The 14,474-nt window shown below is 41.0% G+C and overlaps 1 protein-coding gene and 1 long non-coding RNA gene across 2 annotated transcripts in view; one reads left to right on the top strand and one right to left on the bottom strand.

The window, feature by feature from the left end:
* LOC307198350 (UDP-N-acetylglucosamine--peptide N-acetylglucosaminyltransferase 110 kDa subunit-like) overlaps nucleotides 1-4,635 on the bottom strand; it is a gene marked incomplete at its 3' end in the record, with an annotated part of 32,832 nt that extends 28,197 nt beyond the window's left edge. The window contains exon 1 of the mRNA XM_079945209.1: nucleotides 4,543-4,635. The remainder of the gene's footprint in view (nucleotides 1-4,542) is intronic.
* Nucleotides 4,636-4,713: 78 nt separating this feature from the next.
* Nucleotides 4,714-12,242, top strand: LOC307198481. Its single transcript, XR_013831637.1, has 3 exons — nucleotides 4,714-5,224; nucleotides 8,336-8,507; nucleotides 11,872-12,242. It is a non-coding gene; the product is annotated as an uncharacterized lncRNA (long non-coding RNA).
* Nucleotides 12,243-14,474: the final 2,232 nt, after the last annotated feature.

Raw genomic sequence — 14,474 nt, 5'->3', positions numbered from 1 at the left:
ATTTCTCTTAGGTATATATTTAGTAGTGGAACTGCTGGGTCATAGGATAACTCTATGTTTAACACTTGCAGGAGCTCTCAAGCTGTTTTGTAAAATGGCCACACCATTTTACATTCCCACCAGCAATGTATGTGGGTTTCAATCTCTTTTCTTACAGCCTAGCATGTCATCTATGCTGGAAAACTTTTCACATGTAGTTGAGCAGGATGAGTATTTTACTGTTTGGTTGAGTGTTCTGTAAACATTTATTAGGTCTTGTTAATTCATAGTCTTGTCCAAGTCTTCTATATCGTTGCTGATCTTCTGCCTAACTGTTCTATCCATTACTGACCGTGGAGCACTGAAGCCTCTACCTAATGTTGTGTGCAATTATCTATTTCTTCCTTCAATTCTTCATGAATTTTGGTATTTTCCTCTTCATGTATTTTGGTTTTATCTTATTCAGGGAAAATATGTTAAAAATTTTTGTATCTTCCCTTTTTTTTATCATAAAATGTCCCTTTTCATATCTAGTAACTTTTTTGTTTGTTTTAAAGTCTATTTTTTCTGGTATTAGTAAAGCCACTTCAGCAATGCTTACGGTTGCTATTTGCATGATGTATATTTTTTCATCCTTTTACTTTGTACACCTTAGACTTTTGAATCCAAGGAGTGTCTCCTACAGAAAACATTTTTTTAAACCCAGTTTGACAATATCTGCCTTTTGATTGTATTGTTTAATTCATTTTCATTTAGTTTTTATTATTGATATGGTAGGATTTATTTATGTCTATCATTTTACCTTTGGTTTTCTACATGTCTCATGTTTTTGGTTTTTTGTTATTGTTGTTGTTCCTCCATTTTCCTTTTATAGTAAGTAGATATTTTCTACTGTAACATGTAATTCTTCAATGATTTTTAACCACATTGTTTGAGTAATGGCTGCACTAGGGCTTATGTAATACATCTTCTCAGAATCTCTTCAGATTTTTACTAGGTTCATTCCAGATAGAAACAGAAACTGTACTTCTATAGAGCTGTATGCCTTCCCTCTTTTTTGTTTTTATTACATTTTTATATGTTACATACTTAACAACATATTATTACAATTATTACTTCACACACTTATTTTTTAAAGGAGCTTAGAGAAGAAAGTGTAGCAAATAAATATTTTTGAGTTTGTTGGGTTAATCTGTTTACCATTTCTTGTTCTCTTCTTTTCTTCCTGCGGATTCAGCTTATGATCTACTGTCATTTTTATTCTAACACAGCTTTGTCAATTCTCCAGGAATGTTCTGTAGAATTCTAATGTTAATGATGAATATGTGAATCCCAAATCTTTCATTTGTATTGACCTTATCTCATTAATTCTTCTCCCAACAATGCCATAACTAGAGTTGAGTTCTAAAGTGTACCTTCCTCTTTTCCAATAGAAATGGCCCCACAATTTCAAAAAGTTCTCAAAGGTGAAAAAGCGCACACGTTTATCACGTTTGCAAAGCCAATGAAAATGCTAAGGTAACACTGTCCAAAATGCAATATTCTTCTGTGAGAGCACCCAACTTTAAACAAATACACATATTCTAAATACAGCTTAGATCTGTGCATGTTTTGGCCAATGAAGTGTGAGCAGACATGAAGGCCTTCAATGAGCAGCAGAGGCCTTAAAAGGGCTTGTGCGGTTGGGCTCACCTCTTATGTTTCAGTGAACTTTGTGAGAAGACAGGGCCTGGGAGCTGCAGCCTCAGAGTTGGGCTGCAGAGGAAGATGTGTGTTACAGACCTCAAAGTGACCCAAAACACGGAGCAAAACCAGCCATCTAGAGGTCTAAAAGAGAGCCACTGCAGCTAGCCCATGGGTCCAAGAAAAATAAATTTTTGTTTGTGTAACTGAGTTTGGCGCAATTTGTTCCAAAGCATTATCACAGCAAGAGCTGACTAACACAACATCCTCCAAATAATTGTTATGTAAATGGCTGCCACCATGCCTACATGTAAGGCAAACTGTGTGCTCAAATCGCAAGAATTCTTGAACTCTTGGTGCCTCTCCAACACAATGTACATGGCTAAATTTCCAAAAATAAGTTCACGAATATACCACAAAGATCTCCCTAAACTTGTATTAAATGTAATGCAAAGTTCTTCCTTTTCATTTTCTGCTTCTACATAATTAAAATGTTTTTTATCAATGTAAAATGGCTCTTGCCCTTTGGCTTCTGTCGTTAGTCTTCTGAACTCCTTGGCTTTTCAGCTCCTAGGCTGTAAGATATGAATCAGCAAATGCCCCAAGGAGAAAGGCTGCACCAAATGTCAAACTTGCATCTGTGTTTCCCTTCTCTCCAGAACTTGGCCCACATGTCTCGGTGTCTCTCTAATATTCAGATGCCAGCGAACAGATGTTTTCTTACTTTATCCAGGTTTCCTAAAATTTCTTTAGACTTCACCTGATCTCATGTTATTATTCAACTATCATCTCAATTACCCCTAGGAAGAAAATTTACAATTTTTAGAGAAAAGGGAACCCTGGTACACTGTTGGTAGGAATGTAAACTGGTGCAGCCACTGTGGGAAACAGTATGGAGTGTCCTCAAAAAACTAAAATTAGAACTACCATATGACCTCGCAACTCTACTCCTGGTTATAAATCCAAAAAGAACAAAAACACGTGTTTTCAAAAAGATGTATTTGAAAAGATACATGCACCCCAATGTTCGAAGCATCAGTATTTACAATTACCAAGATATGGAAGCAACCTAAGTGTCATCAAGAGATGAATGGATAAAGAAGATGCTGTACATATAACCAATGGCATACTACTCAGCCTTAAAACAGAACAAAATTTTGCTATTTGCAGCAACACAGATGGACTTGGAGGGCATTGTGGTAAGTGAAATAAGTCAAACAAAAACAAACACTGTAGGATATCACCTATATATGGAATCTAAAAAATACAACAATCTACTGAATATAACAAAAGAGATGGAGAGTCACAGATATAGAGAACAAACTAATGGTTGCCAGTGCAGAGGAGGAGGAGGGTGCAATACAGGGGTGGGGAAGTGAGAGATATAAACTACTGGGTGTATGATAGGCACAAGGATGTATTGTACAACACAGGGAATATAGCCAATATTTTGTAATAATTGTAAATGTAACGTAACCTTTAAAAAGTATATAAAAATTGTTTAAAAAAGAAATCATACTGAAAATTGGAAACAATTTAAATGTCCATCAACAGGAAAATGCACATATAAATTATTGTATTTCCCTTCATGGGACTCCTACATGGTGAGGAAAGTACATGAACTAGACAGATCTTTACGTGTCAGCATGGATGAACCTAGCAAAGATAACACTACATAAAGCAAATAACAAGAGAAAACATGGACTACTATATGCAGTTTAAGAATACTTAAAAAGATAGCCTAAATAGAAAGACATCCATGCCAGTGATGGAGACCAAGTTCAGAAGAGTGGTTACCCAGGGTCAGCTGGGGAGTGGCTGAGTTTGGGAAAGTGGTCACACCAGGCTCTTCAACAGGAATGGTAATGGTTAACTTCACATGCTGGCTGGAGGACAGAGGAGTGTCTGCGATCTTATAATGTGACCACGCTGCATGTAAAAGCCATTGCTGACCACATCTAGGGGATCTGATGCGCGGTAGCTGGTAGTGGGTGGAGGCATCCAGAAGGTGGTGGTAGAAGAGGAACGTTGTACACGTAACGCCTAAGGCCTGACCAGAGGACGACCACTGTTCTAGAAACTGGACACAAATCCAACTTCTACGGCCAATCTTAGAAGACAAACTGAGGCATATTTAAAATTTTAACACTTTATGTGAGCAAAAATAGATTCAACTCAGGCACCACAAAGCGGAAGAGGTGAGGAGCACTCCAGCCACAGGAGCTGCAGAGATGTTTATTTTAAAAGGGCAGAAGCAAAGCAAGGAAACGAGTAATTTGCTATGGCTTTAACGCCTAGTTGGTGGTTTGTGACTGGGTGTCCTCAGCGGTGTTCGTCACCCTGGGGCGTTGACAGGCTTAGATTTTGGTTGGTTTACGTAGGCGGCCACATCACTAGAGCCACCGCAGGCTAACGGCCTCCTTGCAAGGTTAATTTACTAACACCAATTGTCTGAATCCTTCCTCTCACTCAGTCACTTCACTTCCTACGCCTCAGTTTCTCTTCTGTAAAGTGGATATTCAGTAGGAAATTCTCTGTGGAGGTGTCAGGACGAAACAAGGTGATTATTAGTAACCACGATCATGTCCTGAATGCATGGAACACGTCAGCATTTGCCAACCACCGTGTCAAGTCAGCAGAAACTACAGAAATTAAGAGCTCTCCGCAGAAATTCACACACCCGTGCACCATGTAACGGACCACAGGCGGACGTTCATTCAGCCTTTCCTGTGTCCCTCAGAGAGTGCACGCTCTCGCCTGGGTGGGGCGAGCACAGACACTTATCGGGAGTTTACTTTTAAAATGAGTTGATACAACCATGTCTCACTTTTGTTTGGATGAGTCAGCAAACGGTTTTTGTTAATCCCAAATTCTCCACACCTCCTACCTTTCACGCTGCCCTGGTCTCGAAGCTCCCACCCCTGCTCCTCAGGCCGCGTCCCCATAGGAGGCGGAATTGTGGGCAGACGTACGTCGTGCGGGCAGACGTACGTCGTGCGGGCAGACGTACGTCGTGCGGGCAGACGTCCTGTAGCCCCGCCCCCACGGGCCCGCCCGGAGGCTTAAACCGCAGCCCCGCTATGCGGAGGGCCTTGATGCACGCGGTAACACCGGGCCGTGCGGGGGCTCCGGAGCGCGGCATGGAGCGACCGGCCTAGCTGGAGCCCGTGGCCCTATGTCTTCTGGCTGCGACACGGGTCCTGCGCACGCTACAGGGCCGCAGCCGCCGGGCGGTGGGCGCCCGAGGGTCCGGAAGGCGAGCCAGGGCCCCCAGGCGGGTGTGGGCATCGTGTCCGCAGCCAGCGTCCCCGAGGCCGCGTCCGGGCCATGATCACTCGGTGAAGCTGCGCCGGGACAGCGCGGCCGACTCTTTCTTGCGCTCTGAGGACCTGTGCGCGCTGCAGGGCTCGGTGCCTCTGTCCTCCGTGCGCGCTTCCCTGCGGGAGGGCCTGCTGGACTTCAGGCCGACCGCCTCCGGGGGGCGCACTGGGCGCCGCTCCTGAGCACCCGCTGCCCCTGATCTGTATCCAGAGCTTCTTTCAGCCACGGCTTGTCGAGACAGGTTTGTACTTCCCGCTTCCAGGGGGCCTCGTGTGGGCGCTGAGAAGCGGGGTTTTAAATGCTGCAAGGTGGAGGGTGGGCACTAGAACCGGTGCCCAGTGCCCGGGTGTGCGTGCACTAGACGGGGCGTGCGGCCTAGGACTCCTGCCAGATCGGTGGCCCCGGCCGAGTGCCTTAAGGCTTCAAGGTCTCAGTGTTCTCATCTGTAGCATGGGCTTAACAGGACCGTCTGTGGCGATTACAAGGATGCACTGTGTTAATGCTTGTAGACTCTACAAAGTAGAACACTTAGCACAGTTTGGAGCATCGTTAATTGTTGCACAGATGTTACCTGGTCTGTTGAATGACTTTGCCTGGTACACACCAAAGCGATTAGGAAATGGATATATCCCAGCTTCACTTCCTTTCCATTCAAACAGGGCTCAGGAAAAAAAAAATTTTTTTTCAATAGTTGTATCATATATAGTGGAAAGAGCACCGGTGTGAAGGCAGCTTAGGGTTTGAATTCCAGGACTTATGCTCTCTGTGGCCTGGGCAGGTTTCTTTTGCACTACATTCCCCACACTTGTAAAATGACATTAATAACCACTCTTTCTGTGGGTTCTTAGAATTAATTAAGCAGGTTATGTGTGTAAAGTAGCCTGGCACTTGAATGAGTGGTCAGAACCAAGGGCTGCTGGAGACGATGCTTCTGCCCTAGGTAAGCTCCCCTTCTACTGGGTGACAGGTAAACACAAGCACAGTAGTCAGTGCTCTAGAAGAAGTGAGTTCTGGTGCTACAGAGCACAGACTCTCTTTTTTTCTTTAATTTTTATTCTATATTGGAGGATAGTTGATTTACAATATTGTGTTAGTTTCAGGTGTACAGTAAAGTGATTCAGTTATACATATATCCATTCCTTTTCAGATTCTTTTCCCGTACAGTTTGTTACAGGATATGGAGTAGAGGTCCCTGTGCTATGCAGTAGGTCCTTGTTGATTATTTTATATATAGTCGTGTGTATATGTTAATGCCAAACTCGTAATGTATCCCTCCCCGCCATCTTTCCCCTTTGCAGAGCACAGAAACTTGGAAGGGAAAGTTCAGGGTAAGCTTCTTGGAGGAAGTGCCATCCTTTCTAAGGATATGTAGAAGCTCCTGGGGTGGCAGGAGAAAGCAGTGTGTGTTGAAGTTTGAGAAATGTAAGAAAATATGGCAAAACTAATGTGCAGGACTGGAACTCAGGGTTTGGGAAAGAAATGAGAGTTGATACTGAAAACTTAGTGGGGCCCAACAGAAAGGCACCTTGTTTGTCCTGTCAGAAGTTTGGATGTTTATCCTGAAGGCTGCGGGAAACACCAAAGAACAGTGAAATGGAATTCTGGTTTAGAGGCTCACTTGGACCTCCATGTGGAAGGCAGTTGATTGGGTGCAGGGTGAATTGGAATCTAAGGGTCCCACTTAAGTTATAAAAGGTGGGACCGGGTTTTGCAGATCTGAGAGAGAATGGGTGAGGCCTGGTGACCAGTTAGAAAAGGGAGGGCAGCAAGCGTGGGTGACAGTTTACAGCTGCATCTTTTTGTGAGATACAGAGCACAGTAGGAAGGGATTGGGGGTGGCGAGAGGATCTTACTTCATCTTCAGTGCTTTAGAGGGGCCTGGTAGACAGGTCTGGGCCCAAGGTTCAGATCTGGGCTTTTTGGGAGGACAGGTGTTTGAAGGCATGGTAGAGACTTAGGTTATCCACAAGAATATCCAAAGAATCATAGGTCTGAGAGTTTTTTAAGTGGGTATATTTGAGGATGTTTATAAGCTGCGAGAAAGTAGCCAGCAGAGGAAGGGTGTAAAGATCTAGGAGAGGAAGTGATTGTTCATTTGTTTTTGAAAAGCTGAACACCTATCGTGTGCCTGGCCCTTTTCTAGGATCTGGGGTTCACACCATCTGTTATCTCTTCTGCAAGGATAGTTCAACTCATCCCCTGGTGAAGAGAAGTCAGATTATTCTTTGCATCCCATTCAGGTATAAGAACTGTTCCGTACCTCTGAAGGGACTTTACTTAACCAGAATAATAAGTTAGAAATCAAAAGAAATTATAGTTGGAAGGGACCTGAAAGGCCACGGTACTTAATTTTGCCTAATATTTTACATTGAATGTAAGAAAAATTTATTGTAGAGCCCATTCTCTTCAGAGGTCCTTCACTGAACTTTCTTTATGTCTTGCATCCAGTGGGTCTAGCTTGTAGATTTTGGCCTCCTCCTAAATTTGCTTCTTCATCCATATTACATTTTTCCCAGACTGTGGCAGAAACTCCTGGGTGGTTTCGCGGCCCCTGGGTTCAGTTCCTCTAAGTTCATCTGCCTACTCAGTTTAAGTGATCTTCTACCATAAAAAGATATGCCTAAAATAATGCTGCTAATGGCTTGCCCACACAGAGTTAGTGCATACTAGCCGCCCAGCGTGTGCTCTGCCCAGAGGCATGTAGTCTGAACTACGTTCGGCCAGGCCTCATGGGGCTCTTTGGCCCTGAGGAAGCAGAGCTTTCTGTGGTCACTCCCTTTATCTAATTGGTCCTTCAGCAGCGTGGCTCCTTTTTCTAATCAGCGGAGGCACCCTTACTCAGCCAGTGGTAACCCCAGGGCTCATCACCTGTGGGATACAAGCCATGCTCTCTCCCAGGCTTGCTTCGGCCAACATCTCTATTTTCCTTTCTGTCTCTTCTCACACTTGGACCCCTAGCCTTTAGTCATCCCCACCTGCAGTATTTACTGTGCCCAGCAGGTGTCAGGCTTGAGTATCTTTTCACAGATGTTCCCTCTGCAGTTAATGCACCTCCTACTCCAGCTCTGCATAGCCTCATCTTTCTAGATTGTACTTCAGGGTTATCATGAAGCTGTCACTTAGATATAACTTTTTGCCTCCATAGGAACCTCTGTGCCTAAAGCTTACGTTTATTTGTCTCATGTGATTGAAATTTTAAGTCTATACATCTTCCTCCTTAATGAAGGCTTTAAGGGCAGGAGTCGTTTCTAATCCTTAGCACAGAGCAGATGCTTTTTTTTTATTTAGATGCTTTTTAATGATGATAAAATGTATGGTTTAAGTCACTCATTTTACAATAATTTTGCTTTAGGTTGTGACAGAAATAAAGTTTACAGAAGTCGTGTTCCTGCAATAAGAAATAAAGATGTGACCTCCAGCTGTGTAAAGCTCTTAAATGCTGTGTAAGTGCGTCGGGTGCGCTAAGGAGCCTGGAGCTAAGTGGGCTAGTTGTGAGAGAGAGAGACTTAACTATGTTAACAAAGGTAAGCCTTCATTGTGTCCTGCCAACATTTGGTAGTTGCTTTTGGGGCAAACTAAACCAATAAAAGTTTAAACTGTTCCTCCCCATTAAAGGGATTGAATAATTGGCTTCTTTGGTGCACCTGTGTCTTGTGAATTGTCCAGTTGGAGATGGAGGTTTAGAAAGTGAGTTTCAGCCTTGTTTAAGTCTCTTCCCATTAGACTGGTCTCGTGATTTCCTACACACCATGTCTGTCTACCTTTTCCTGTCTACCTTTTCTTGGTGTTGTTCATACCTGGATTGTCTCCTGTACCTGCTCAAACCTTGGTCCATTCTCATTTGTACCATGGAAGTTTGTCATGCTGGATACTGTCAGAATTAATCTTACTTAAGTTTGTGTTAAGCCACAAACCACATGTTTCGTATATTTTTTGTTTTTTCTGTTTGTTTATATTTTTATGGTTTCTCTTCAAGAAATATTATGGGAAGGGAAATAGCAAGATGTAAGAGCAAAAAAGTCATCATTCTCTTTAAATTGTTAGAACATCTATCTGCAATCATAATTATAATGCACTGTGGTATGTGTTAAAATAGGAAATATATGTAACATCCCATAGGAGCAGCAAATTCAGTGGTGTTGGTGAGGGTGTGTCATGGAAGTAATCACAAAGCAGGTGACTCTTGATTAGGGTCCTGAAACATTAGTGTCCCTTCCCTGTGTCCAGTAGTGGTTTGGAGGGGTCAGGAAGCCTGCCTTTCAATTTGAGGGAACAGAGGTTTTGAGGTCCTCTCTCTTCTATTGCTCTAGTATACTGCATAGCAGCTAATAAAATACTGGGTTTATAGTTGACATTTAAATCGCTGATTGCTCATCAAGATTGGCATGTATCATTGGAAATGAAAATCAGAGGAGTCTTATGCTCTTTAGGTTTTTCTTTTTTTTCCTTTGTCTCAAAAGTATGTAGTACTTTGCTGAGTGGTTGGGAAGAAAGTTTGCAGTATTCAGTGTATTCAGTTTTAGTACCAAAATAGAATAGAACTCTTGCTGTAAACTGGAATAACTTTGTTACTGACAAGTTTTAGAATGCATCAGTTCATCAATTACCTGTTTGGGAAGATTGTAGTTAATGATTTTAAGAATGTGGCTGTAAACCTCCAATTGACTCAAGAAAAGCAAATAAGTCAAGATTGACAAATGTATAGGCTCTTCGTCTTACTGTGTGTGTGGTTTTTTATTTTTCCTTTTAGTTACTTGTCAAGGTATAATAAAGAACTCTATCACTCTTAAGACAGTAAACTTCACCGGGTATAATTTGACATGGCAGGGAGAAGATTACATGGCCAAGATCTTAAAGGTGATTTTATGTTTAAACTTTCATGAAAACATGTGATTGAAGCACGTTAACGTATTGATACAGATGGCAGTTAATTTTTGTCTTTTAATACATGTGAGTGCAGCTTCTGTTTTGTTGAAAGAATCTGACCAAATGGTAATGTGAATTGCTGTTGCATAAAGTATAGTGTTGAATCCCCAGTCTTTGCACTTGAGTTTAACAACTCTGTGGTTTTCTATCTTCTTCCTGAGACACTATCTCAGGTCCATCATCGTCACACAGAGTGGTAAATTAGAGAATGATTAATATCACCATTTACAGAAGTGAGACTGAAATCTCAACCATCTTGAACATAGGAACTGAAGGGGCCTCTCAGCAGTTCAGAGAGTTATTACCAAGCCAGTCGGCTGAATTCTGTTCAGTTTCTCCGTAGCAGAGCCCTCCAGGTCCTTGTTTTGAGCTTATTTATTTTTATACACAATTCTGTGTGGTTACTGTACATAATACTAAATAGTTGTATTAACTGGGTTTAACTGGTGATGTATTTACATCAAGATCTAACTTCGTTTTGTTGATATCTTTTTAGGGGCTTGCCATTCATCAAAGCTCGTGATGTATGTAATCAGTTGCTGGTGTGTAGCTATCATATTTATGATATGTAGGGCTTGAATTGGGAGAGGTGGATGGTCATTCTTCTTGCTTTTTAAACTGACAGAGGCTTACAGGAAGCATTTCCCTCTCTGAAATAAATCTGTGTAGAACTTGTCTGGTCGCTCTCCCAATGCAACTGTGTAGTTGTGTGGGTTTGGCACACAACTGGCAGCCTTGTGGTTATGTCTGTAAACAAGGAAGCCTGTTCTCCAGTCCGCACATCAGCTGTTACCCAGTGAAATGAACTTGACTGCCATTTCTGACCCCTCACGTGGAGCTGTCATACTCAAGAATGTTCATATGTTTTCAAGAAACGTTGTTTGCGGGCTATATGTACAAATTCCTGATCTAAAAGCCAATATAAAGCAACATCTACCAAACCTCTGCTCTCTCACCAAGGCCACACACATTCCCTCACTCATGGCCTCACGGGAAGCTAATACTGTCAGTATCAGATTCTCCTTCCCAGTGGTTCTGGGAGACTGCATAGTTGCTCTGTGAAAGGCACCACTGCTGAGGTTGAGAGAAGAGCATCTTGGGTGTCAGTCCTGCCCTTGCATGCCCAGAGAGAGAGGTGTGCGCCTCGCTCTCCTGTTGGGATTTTCCTATGCTGCAGGCTTGCTGCTTGTTGTCAAAATGATGTCCTAGTTACTTGTCTTCTGCATAGTTACATAATCCCAGCACACTTCTTTATGATCTGTAGAATTTTGTGGGGTTGTGGCCAGGTCAGGTTTTAAATGTTTGGAAATGTCCAACTGAACAACATTGCAGTGGCAGTGAAGCTTGCCAGGAGAATTGTATTACTGTTACCCTAGTTTTGGCTTAAGGGTGATGAGAAGATGAAATTTTTGATGGGTCAGTTTTAGTTATGTATGTGTATGTGATTTACTTTTTTAAATTCTAACATCTATTATACACAGCTTAGATATGTTGACTTTCTGATTATTCTTCTGATTCTATATCAGTCCCTTTACTGATGTATTTTCCTCTGAAAAACTACATTTTCTTCCAGACTGTTTTTGTCTGATAGTGAAAAATAAATTTTTCATTTGCAGTCTAAAGTTGATCTGAGAAAAAATGGTTACCTTGGATCTTCCCTTGGCTTCTGTGAAAGAAACTTAATAAAATAATATGGGCAATTCCCATTACTAATCCTAACTGTGTACAACAGAGGTCTGTACAGTAACATAGCAAAAATAAGTTACTTAGTCATTGCCTGTTTTAGACTAAGGAGCAGTGAGAGACATTTATAAATAATGATACCTCAGATCACTTTTGTTAAATGTCCTCTAATATTTGCATATTTGGTATCTGGCTTATGTTGTCTTTTATACAATCTTGTCTTCTTTCTTTGCACTTTAACAACTCTGTGGTTTCCTATCTCCTTCTTGTGACACTCAGGTCCATCAGAATTTCCTGTGACTGTGACAGTAGAGGGTCCTTCCTCCTCAGAAATCGAAGAGGTTGATGATTCCTCAGAAAGTGTTTGGGAAGAGCCAGAGAAAATCAGTTTGAAACAAGAAGCATTGCCAGTACAAAGGTATCACTTTAAAGCTATAGAGAAGATTATTTTTCAAACGGAAGGCTGATTGCAACACGGCACAGCTTGTGTGAGGGTTGTTTTCTCCTCCCATCTGCGTTGTATCTCCTTGACTGGTTAAGCTTAGACCAAGGTGAATGGGGGACATTTGAACTCTAAGAAATAAAAATCAAAACATGTCGTTAGTAATATATTTTCCTTTCTTTAGTACCTTAGTATATTAGATTTAGGGAGAACCTTAGTGATCATAAGATAAGGAAATTCAGTTCTGAATGAATGTAGTCAGCTGATTCAGTGCTCTTGTTTTACAGATGAGAAAATTGACAATTCTAGTTGAACTGTCTTTTTATAAGAGGAAAATAGGGCCTCATTTTAAATAAAAGTAAAGTTGAAAAAAGTTTTGATGTTGATATTCTCCTTTCCTCAAATAAAAAATATCAAGAAGCTACATTCTATTACCAAATAAACCTGACCTCTAATGTCATTGCATACTTTTGTTTCTATGGACAGAAAAGAAAAATTGATTTTCATAAGAAATTTTTGCACCTAAAAAATAATACATTTATTTTATTTCAACTTTAATACAGAGCTGAACATTTCTAGTTAATAAAGGAACACCATTTGGGGGGGACCTTGTCTTTGTGCTACAAAGTCCATGTTTAATTTTTAAAAATTATTTAATATGATTTTCTTTTCATATGAAACATGAAACTTGACCGGTTTCAGAACTAATTATCCCATTATTATAGGACTATGGGAATTAACTCTTTGATTTTCAAAAGAGAAAGTCAGATTTTAATTTTTTTAATTAAAATTAATATAGAGAAATTTTAAGAAAAAAACTTAGAAAATTATGAAATGTTAGAGTAGGAGAAATCTATATTTCATGTAGAGTTACCCCCTTTCATTTTATAAATGAGCACCTACAATTTGTAGCACGTAAGTGGTTTATTAGTAAATGGCAGAGTACGACAAGACCCTAGAGCATCTAACCCGCATTCCTTGTCATTTTAGATGTGTTGTATTCATTTCCTTCACGAGTAGACCAGGAGATTGTATTTCTAATAGCAATGATAGACACTGGGGAAGACCAAGAAGTTTACACACTGGGACCACAGAATAGCAGATTCAGAATGCACTGAGAACCCTTTCAGCTCTTCTCCGTTTTGACAAGACACTACAAGGATGGTATCAAAGTGTTTAATTATATAAGCCCACAACAATCAAGAGATTTCAACATAGTTTTGAAAGACAGAAGACAAGTGGAAGAGTGTGAAACCAAAGCAGTAGAACAGAGGAAAAGCATCATCTAGAATATGCACAGGGACCACCTGCAACTGAGGAGGATTCTGACCCCACCTGCAGAAGTAGCCCCATACTCAGATGCGCATGTAGGAGAGAGGGTGGAGTTAGTTAAAAGTGTGACTGAAATAGGGGAGCTCATTGAAGGGTTGTGTTTGGAGGAACGGACTCCCAGCCCCGCCCTCACGCTCCTGAAATGAGATGCTTTCATTTTGAAAACAATGAAACTGGGGAGAACTAGGGCAGCTAGTGTGAGTTTTTACATCCTAGAAAATTGTGTTTGGGGGGGATCCTATTACAGTTACTCCCCGCTTTTTCCTGCATAAGAAACCAATCAGTCGTTGACTTCAGGGAGCTTTCTGCGCTCATTCTTAAATAGAAAATAACTGTCATTTGCCTGATAGTTGAGTAAAGCTTACAACATGAGAGGGGGAAAAAGAGTGAAAACATATCCTGGTAGGACCAGGGACAATTTAGGGAACAAAATAATTTAAGAAAAAACCCTAATTAGTATCCTGAGAGAGGTTTAAAAAGAGCTAGCAACTATAAAATAAGACTAGGGTGTTAATTAAAAAGAGAATGGTCAGAAAGCAAGAGAGGTCTCTTGGAAATGAAAATATGGTTGCTGAAATAAATTCAGGAGGAATTTTAAAAATTTCTCATTATATAAAAAAGAAAGACACAATGGAAAACGTGATAGCAATATGTTAGAGAGGCTGCATCTGGGAGATGCAACATGTTACTATTAGAAACTCCAGACCCAGAAAAAAAATGGAGGGAAGCTGTCAGGGGCAAGAAAATTCCCCACAGCTGAAAGTAGACATCAGGCCTCTGATTGAAAATAGTTACTCACGTTTTGAGCAAGATGAACAAGAATAGACTCGCACCTAGGCACCCTTCATTATGAAACTTTAAAATACTGAAAAAATAAATTAACATAGAATAAAATACTGACAGGATACATCCATTCCAGAGAAAAAAGTACTGGTCACCTAAAACAAAAAGTTAAAATCTGACTTTATCATACTTGTCATCAGCACCGTGGATCCTGGAAGGCATTAGAAAGAAACCTCCAAAGTTTTTCAGGCACATAATTTTCACCCTAGGGGTTTGTATCCAGCCAAACTATCAGTCATAAGTGGAGGCTGAAGAAGATATTTTG

The sequence above is a fragment of the Stenella coeruleoalba genome (assembly GCF_951394435.1).
Source record: "Stenella coeruleoalba genome assembly, chromosome: 1".
NCBI lineage: Eukaryota > Metazoa > Chordata > Mammalia > Artiodactyla > Delphinidae > Stenella > Stenella coeruleoalba.
The sequence above is the reverse complement of the archived record's forward strand: the minus strand, read 5'-3'. Positions and strand labels throughout refer to the sequence as shown.